Source organism: Dermochelys coriacea, chromosome 24, assembly GCF_009764565.3.
Source record: "Dermochelys coriacea isolate rDerCor1 chromosome 24, rDerCor1.pri.v4, whole genome shotgun sequence".
Taxonomy (NCBI): domain Eukaryota; kingdom Metazoa; phylum Chordata; order Testudines; family Dermochelyidae; genus Dermochelys; species Dermochelys coriacea.
In genome coordinates this window covers 4218336-4224335 of record NC_050091.1, presented here as the reverse complement: position 1 = coordinate 4224335, position 6000 = coordinate 4218336, and the positions used below count along the sequence as shown (strand labels likewise).

General features: G+C 47.0%; 1 long non-coding RNA gene across 2 annotated transcripts in view; it reads left to right on the top strand.

The window, feature by feature from the left end:
- Positions 1-1104: 1104 nt before the first annotated feature.
- Positions 1105-6000, top strand: part of LOC122457348 — a 28796-nt gene continuing 23900 nt past the window's right edge. For both annotated transcript variants that reach the window (XR_006276852.1, XR_006276851.1), the window contains exons 1-2: positions 1105-1151; positions 4463-4867. This is a non-coding gene — a long non-coding RNA (uncharacterized LOC122457348). The remainder of the gene's footprint in view (positions 1152-4462; positions 4868-6000) is intronic.

Here is a 6000-nt window from a genome sequence, read left to right as displayed (position 1 = left end):
CTAAAACTATATTGCCAACAGTGATTTCAATGGAAATTACAAGCCTGAATGCCTTTGTGGATTTGGGTCTTACGAGACCGGGATAAGACGAACAGGACTAGGGTGAAAGATCCTTTTATGCTGCCTGAGTGGTATAAAGGGGCGTCAGTGTAAATTAACATTTAAGTGCATGGAGTTCAGCTCCAGATCTGGGGTCTGGATTCAGAATTATGGCTTAGACTTATTCCCCCCAGTTGGCTAAGATTTGTGAACTTTCAGGGCAAGATTGGACCAAGTTTCAGATGAACCCTGGGGAAGTTGGGAGGGAGGCTGGGGGATTTATAGTTTACCTATGGAGCAGCTGGTAGCACTAGGAGCAGCAGGCTGGTGCAGAGGGTCGGGTACTAGTCTAAGACTTTGGAGAGCTAAGTTCAACTCCTGGCTCTGATACAGAGTGTATGATCTTGGCCAAGTCACTGAACCGCAGTTTTCCATCTGGACAATGGGGATTGTGGCACTGCCCTACCTCACACAGATAAATACGCTAAAGCTTGTGTGGTGCTCAGATGTGATAGGGATAAGTACTTGAGCTATCTAGACAGACACAACACCGATTATGGTGAATAACCATGCAGAATTCAAAGGGTAGTGGGTGCAAAAACACATGAAGTTGCCATATGAACAGAAGCTGATGGATTTCAGCCAGCTCCATATGCAGGGCCTTGCCTATATATCCAATATTGCGACATTCTTCCCTTAACACCCATGCTTGCAGTGATTGGAAACAAACACAAGCTCTAAAACAGGGGATATGGTGCTGAGACACTGAGTTGGGAGCGGGATTCAGATGAAAGTTTGAATGTGCTTTGGCTTGTGGGTACCGGTGTGGGCCAGCAATAGAGAACAGCACACACTGCAAAGATTGCTCTAGATCCAAAACTCAGCTGCCTGGAGGGGCTCAGAGTGATGCTTATGTAGAACCAGCAGCGCAGAAAAGCGAGCTGATTGGCTTGATGGCTGTCAATTATCCAGAGAGACACAGGCCGGACTTCCCAGCAAAGGGTTCTGGGTAGGGAATCCCTTTATAAAATGCCCTAGCTTAGGGCTAGCAGTCAGAGTTGTTGGAGGAGACTTTGGAATTGTTGGAGTTCTGTGTTGGAAGACATTCCTTGGTTGGTGTGTTTGTTTTTTAATTCAGTCTTGGTATGATATTTTTCTAAACTCTCCAGATTGCATCTTGCTACTCTAGTGGATAGAGTGGATAGCCTGGCTGTTGTAGTCTGCCACAGCCAGACTTCTTGTTGTGGGTCAGGCCCATCTCTGTTTAAATAATAAGCACAACAAATTGTAATTCAGCAGCAGAATTAGCATACAGACTAACACAGCTACTGCTCTGAAACATATTCACTAGTGAATTTCTAGATCTTTAAAGCCAGAAGGAACCATTGTGATCATCCAGCCTGAACAGCACGGGCCAGAGAATTTCACCCAACAGTCCCTGCATTAATCCCCTATCTTGTGGTGGAGCTAGGAGACATGCCTACAGAACGATGTCCAATCTTGAATTTAAACACTTCAAATGATGGAGAATGTGCCACATACTTTGGGAAGTTTTTCCAAGCATTACTTGGCATGACTGTTGAGAAGTTGCCCCTTATTTCTAGCCTGCATTTATCTAGCTTCAGGTTCCAGCTATGGGGATCTCTTTATCCCTTTGTCTGCTGGATTAAAGAGTTTTCTACTACCAGAAATCTATTCCCTGTATAGGTACCTCTACACAATGACTAATTCACCTCTCAAACCTTCATTTCTAAAATTACAGATCACTGTACCTTAAAACAGCAAGGAAGCTGAAAACCAATGTCTCTTGTGTTTGGCTGGATTCGGGGCTGGGATCCATCTCTCATTCTAGTTCTGTGTTTGCGTTAGTCTATGGATTTCCACCAATGCAAGTGAGCGCAGACTCTGCATTGTGAGAGCTGATTTCTGATCTTGGGTGGGTGTTTCCCATTCAGAGTATGACTTTACCTTAGGGAAATCAATGACTGAAGTCCAGGTGCCTGATTCTGCTTTACCCTGCTCTTTGCCCAGTCATTCACGAATGCAAAAAGCTAACATTCTGACCTGGTTTCATTCTATGCCCGCTTCACACTTGTGGAAATGACTGCAGGAGATGCAGGGCACTGGAGAATCAGGTCCAGGAGGTTGTGATCCTGGATGTCAAGGCTTGAAAGTGATTATTTATCGTTACTATTGCAGTAGTATTTGGGTACCTCAAGTGAGATCAGGTCCCCATTGTGCAAGGTAGTGCACATCCTCATGGAAAGAGACAATTCCTGCCCTTTAGAGTTTACAATCTAAACGGACAACACAGATGAGAGAAGGTGTCTTAGCTCAGATTGGGAAATTGAGGCCCAGAGAGATTTTAAGTGAACTGCCCCAGGTGATGCAGGGAGTTAGTAGCAGAGCCAGGAACTGAGCGCAGATCTCCTGAGTCCAACACCAATTCCTTAACTACAAGGCTACCCTTCCTCTCTGGCGGGAGGGGGAGGGGGCGGGAGCAGGGGCAGGAGTCCTAGTTTATCAAGGGTAGAACAGGCACCTCAGTTACCCTTCTGTAAAATGTAGCTAATGCTATACCTGGTACCTCTCTGCTAGGGATGTTGTGATGCAAAATTAATTCATATAATTTGTTGAGCTCCTTTGACAGGTCTGTAAGTACAGAGAGCAGACCCCTAGCTGGCGTGAATGGGCCCAGCTCCACTGGAGTTGATGGGCCAGATGCTCAGCTGGTGTAAATAGGTGTAGCTCCTTTGGCGGTGATGGAGCTCCTCTTATTTACCCCAGTTGGGGATCTGGCTCAGTTTTATGATCAGAGTGACAAAGAAGAATCAAAGGGGAGTGGGGGAAGGGAAATCCTTTTTTGTCTGAGATCTATCCATTTCAGCGACGCAGGGGGGCATGTCTGCTGGGCTGGCATGAAAGGTGGGTGGAAGATGCCAACCTGACAAAGGGCTTTGCTACCTCATCTGGGGTACCACGCTACGGCGCCCTCTCTCCCCCTGGCAGGGTGCAGGGCTCTTTCTCTGGTGATTCAGAGAGCAGTGAATGGACACAATGCACTGAGCAGCAGTGTTTTAAATTCTCCACGTTAATCGTTCCCGCGGTGGGCAAGGGGTGATTGTTTGGGATGAGACAGATTGTCTGCCACGCCATCTGCCAGCTCAGCGCTCGAGCCTGGAACTGGGGCAGATGTGGGCATCCACCATTCTGCCAACACAATATGGGATAGAGATGCCCTGGGGGAGATAAGGGGGCAGGAACAAGGCCCCAGCCATCATCCACACCCTCCCACCCTGGTTACCTCTGAAAACCGCTTGTGCTATCAGCAGCCATGGGCATGCTCTCTGTTGGAGAGATCCAGACTAATCAACTCATTGCTCTGCTCCAGACCTTCGCTGCCACCTGGAAATTTTCCACCTTCAGAACCTCACTATTTGGAGGGGAAAATGCAGCACCCCTATCTACAAGCCAGTGTTTCCCCATGCCCGGTCTGTGAGATCTCCCTGACACTGTTTAGGAAGGCAGCAAGCCAGTCCCTGATAGCAAAAAGATTGAGAAACCCTCAACTAAACCACATGGCCATTACTTTAAACTGCAGCTGCAATGTCAAGCTTAGATCACCTTAGAGGAACTTCTAACGTCCTCCATTCAAATCTTTCAACTGGTCTCCTTTGGTTTCTACTGGGGAGGGACCAACAGCCCTGGGATTCAGCAGAACCAGTAGAAGTGTTGGCTCCATTCCAAAACCTAGTTGCCAATGGGAACCAACAGAGTTGCTCTTACAGAAGCATGCGCACGCTCTATTTATTTTGTTGAGCTCGTCTCGTGGCATTTATCATGCCAAACTGACATTTTTCTATTAGTGAACCGCAGCCCGCCACAGTGATTATAATTGTCACTAATTTCTTTCTCCTGCAATCAGGTTGCACCTTGGCACAAAATGACGGAGACCATTCTGAGCTCTGCTGGCTACGAAAGTGTGTTTCCTAAGGCAGTTGAGGCGTTTGGGAGTGAATTAGTGATGGGTTATGGGGCCTTTAACCTCTGGGTCACCAGAAGACCTGAGTGACACTTTATGGGTGAGACTTTTTTCCCCCCTCTCAGAAAAATGCAGATTTTGTTTGATCAAAATATTTAGAAAATTTGTGCCATTCCCCGCAAAAAACATTTCAAAATATTTTTGAAACAAAATGTTTCCCCTTTTCCATTCAAAATGACTTTTCATTTTGTGTTTTTAAACAATTTTTTTTAAGAAAAAACCCTCAAACAAAACAAGTTTTTTGTTTTGGGTCGAACAAAACATTTTGTCCCACCTGACATGCATTTTTTTTTACTTCAGTTTGCTGGAAAAAAATGGAAAAAGTTAATTTGGGGTCAACCTGAAATGATTTATCTCTTAATTTTTCTGTTTGGCAACTAGTCGCTCTTGAAAATCTTGGTGCCAGCCTCAGAAGAAAGACCGAGGGTTGAATGAATGATGGAGGTTTGCAGAAATTGGGAAATGCCCCAGCTGGGATGCATACATCCCTCCTGCATGCATCTGGGTATTGGCGTAATCAAGCCCGAGTGGGAGCTGCTGGGTGCTCGAATGCTCGGTCCCAGAGGTCATGATCCGAAATGTCAGGGCTTGTACGTTATTATTTATCATTACTATTGCAGTAGTATTTGGAGACCTCAAGGGAGACTAGGTACTGTACATCCACAGAGAGATAATTCCTCCTGCTCTTAACTGCTCGCAATCTCAATCGAGAACACAGAGGAAAGGAGGACTCCTATCTCTGAGTGGCAGATGGAGAAGCTGAGGTCCAGAGAGATTTAAGTAAACGTAAGTGCCCCAGGGGTCACAGAGTGGGTGGCAGAGCCAGCTTAGATCTGAGTCCAAGATCTGAGTGCCTTGGGGGCTCAGCTCTGAGTGCCTTAGGGTGGGGGAAGGGAGGGGGGGAAAGAGTGGGAAAAGGGAGGGAGGCAGGAGTTCTAGCAGAGGTTCATGCAAGTTTGAGCAAGGTAGGACTTGCACCTCAATTATCCATCTGTAAAATGTGGCTCGTGCTAGCCATGGTACCGCCCTGCAAGGCTGAGTTAATTCCTACAATGCTTCGAGATCTGTAGGTAGAAGAGGTTCTACAAGCACAGAGGGCTGGCTTCCCTGGCAGGCGTAAATCAGCATCGCTCCCTTGAAGTCACAGAGCCAGCCAGTGGCAGCGGGTCTCTTTGGAAAATCCAGCCCTGTTTTAGATACTAAGTGCTGGGAAAAACTTGCTCCTGGAGGATTATGGTGATGGGCATTTGAGATTTAAGAGCCGCTCACCCTTCAACGAGGTGGTCTTCTCCCAGTTTAGCACAGAGGCTGAGGGGAGGGGGTCTCCTGAAGGGAAGGAAGGAGTTAACCTCCAGGAGGCTATTCAGTCTCTCAGGGAGAGTTCATGCAACCCCCTCTTCCCTTACTCCATACCAAAAATTTATCTAAGCTTCCTCCCACCCATTTATCTCAGGCCCTTCGCTTGTATGTGTCTTCATTGGTATGTTAATGAGGGTTGCAGGCTTCCATGGAGTCCAAAGAGATGTGTTTATCCATTAGGGCCACTCAGTGGCTGCCTGCTGCATTATCAATGCACTTGGCTAATTACTGCCACTGAACTGGCTAGGCCGGAGTGGATCCTGGAGGGAGGTGGCGTGGGGCGGAGCATGGGGCAAAGGTCAGATTTTGGGGAGGGGTGGCTGACTGTGTTCCATTATGAATTTTGGAAGGGAAAATAAAAAATCTTGCTTCAGGATTGAAGAAACTCTTCAACTATTAGAGATACAGATTATCCCACGTCTGTTACTGTGGGGGTTCTTACACCTTCCTCTCCATGGGTAATGAATGGTGTCCCTAGCCTCTGTTTGTCAGAGGGTGGAGCTGGATGGCAGGAGAGAGATCACTAGATCATTACTTGTTAAGTTCACTCCCTTAGGGGC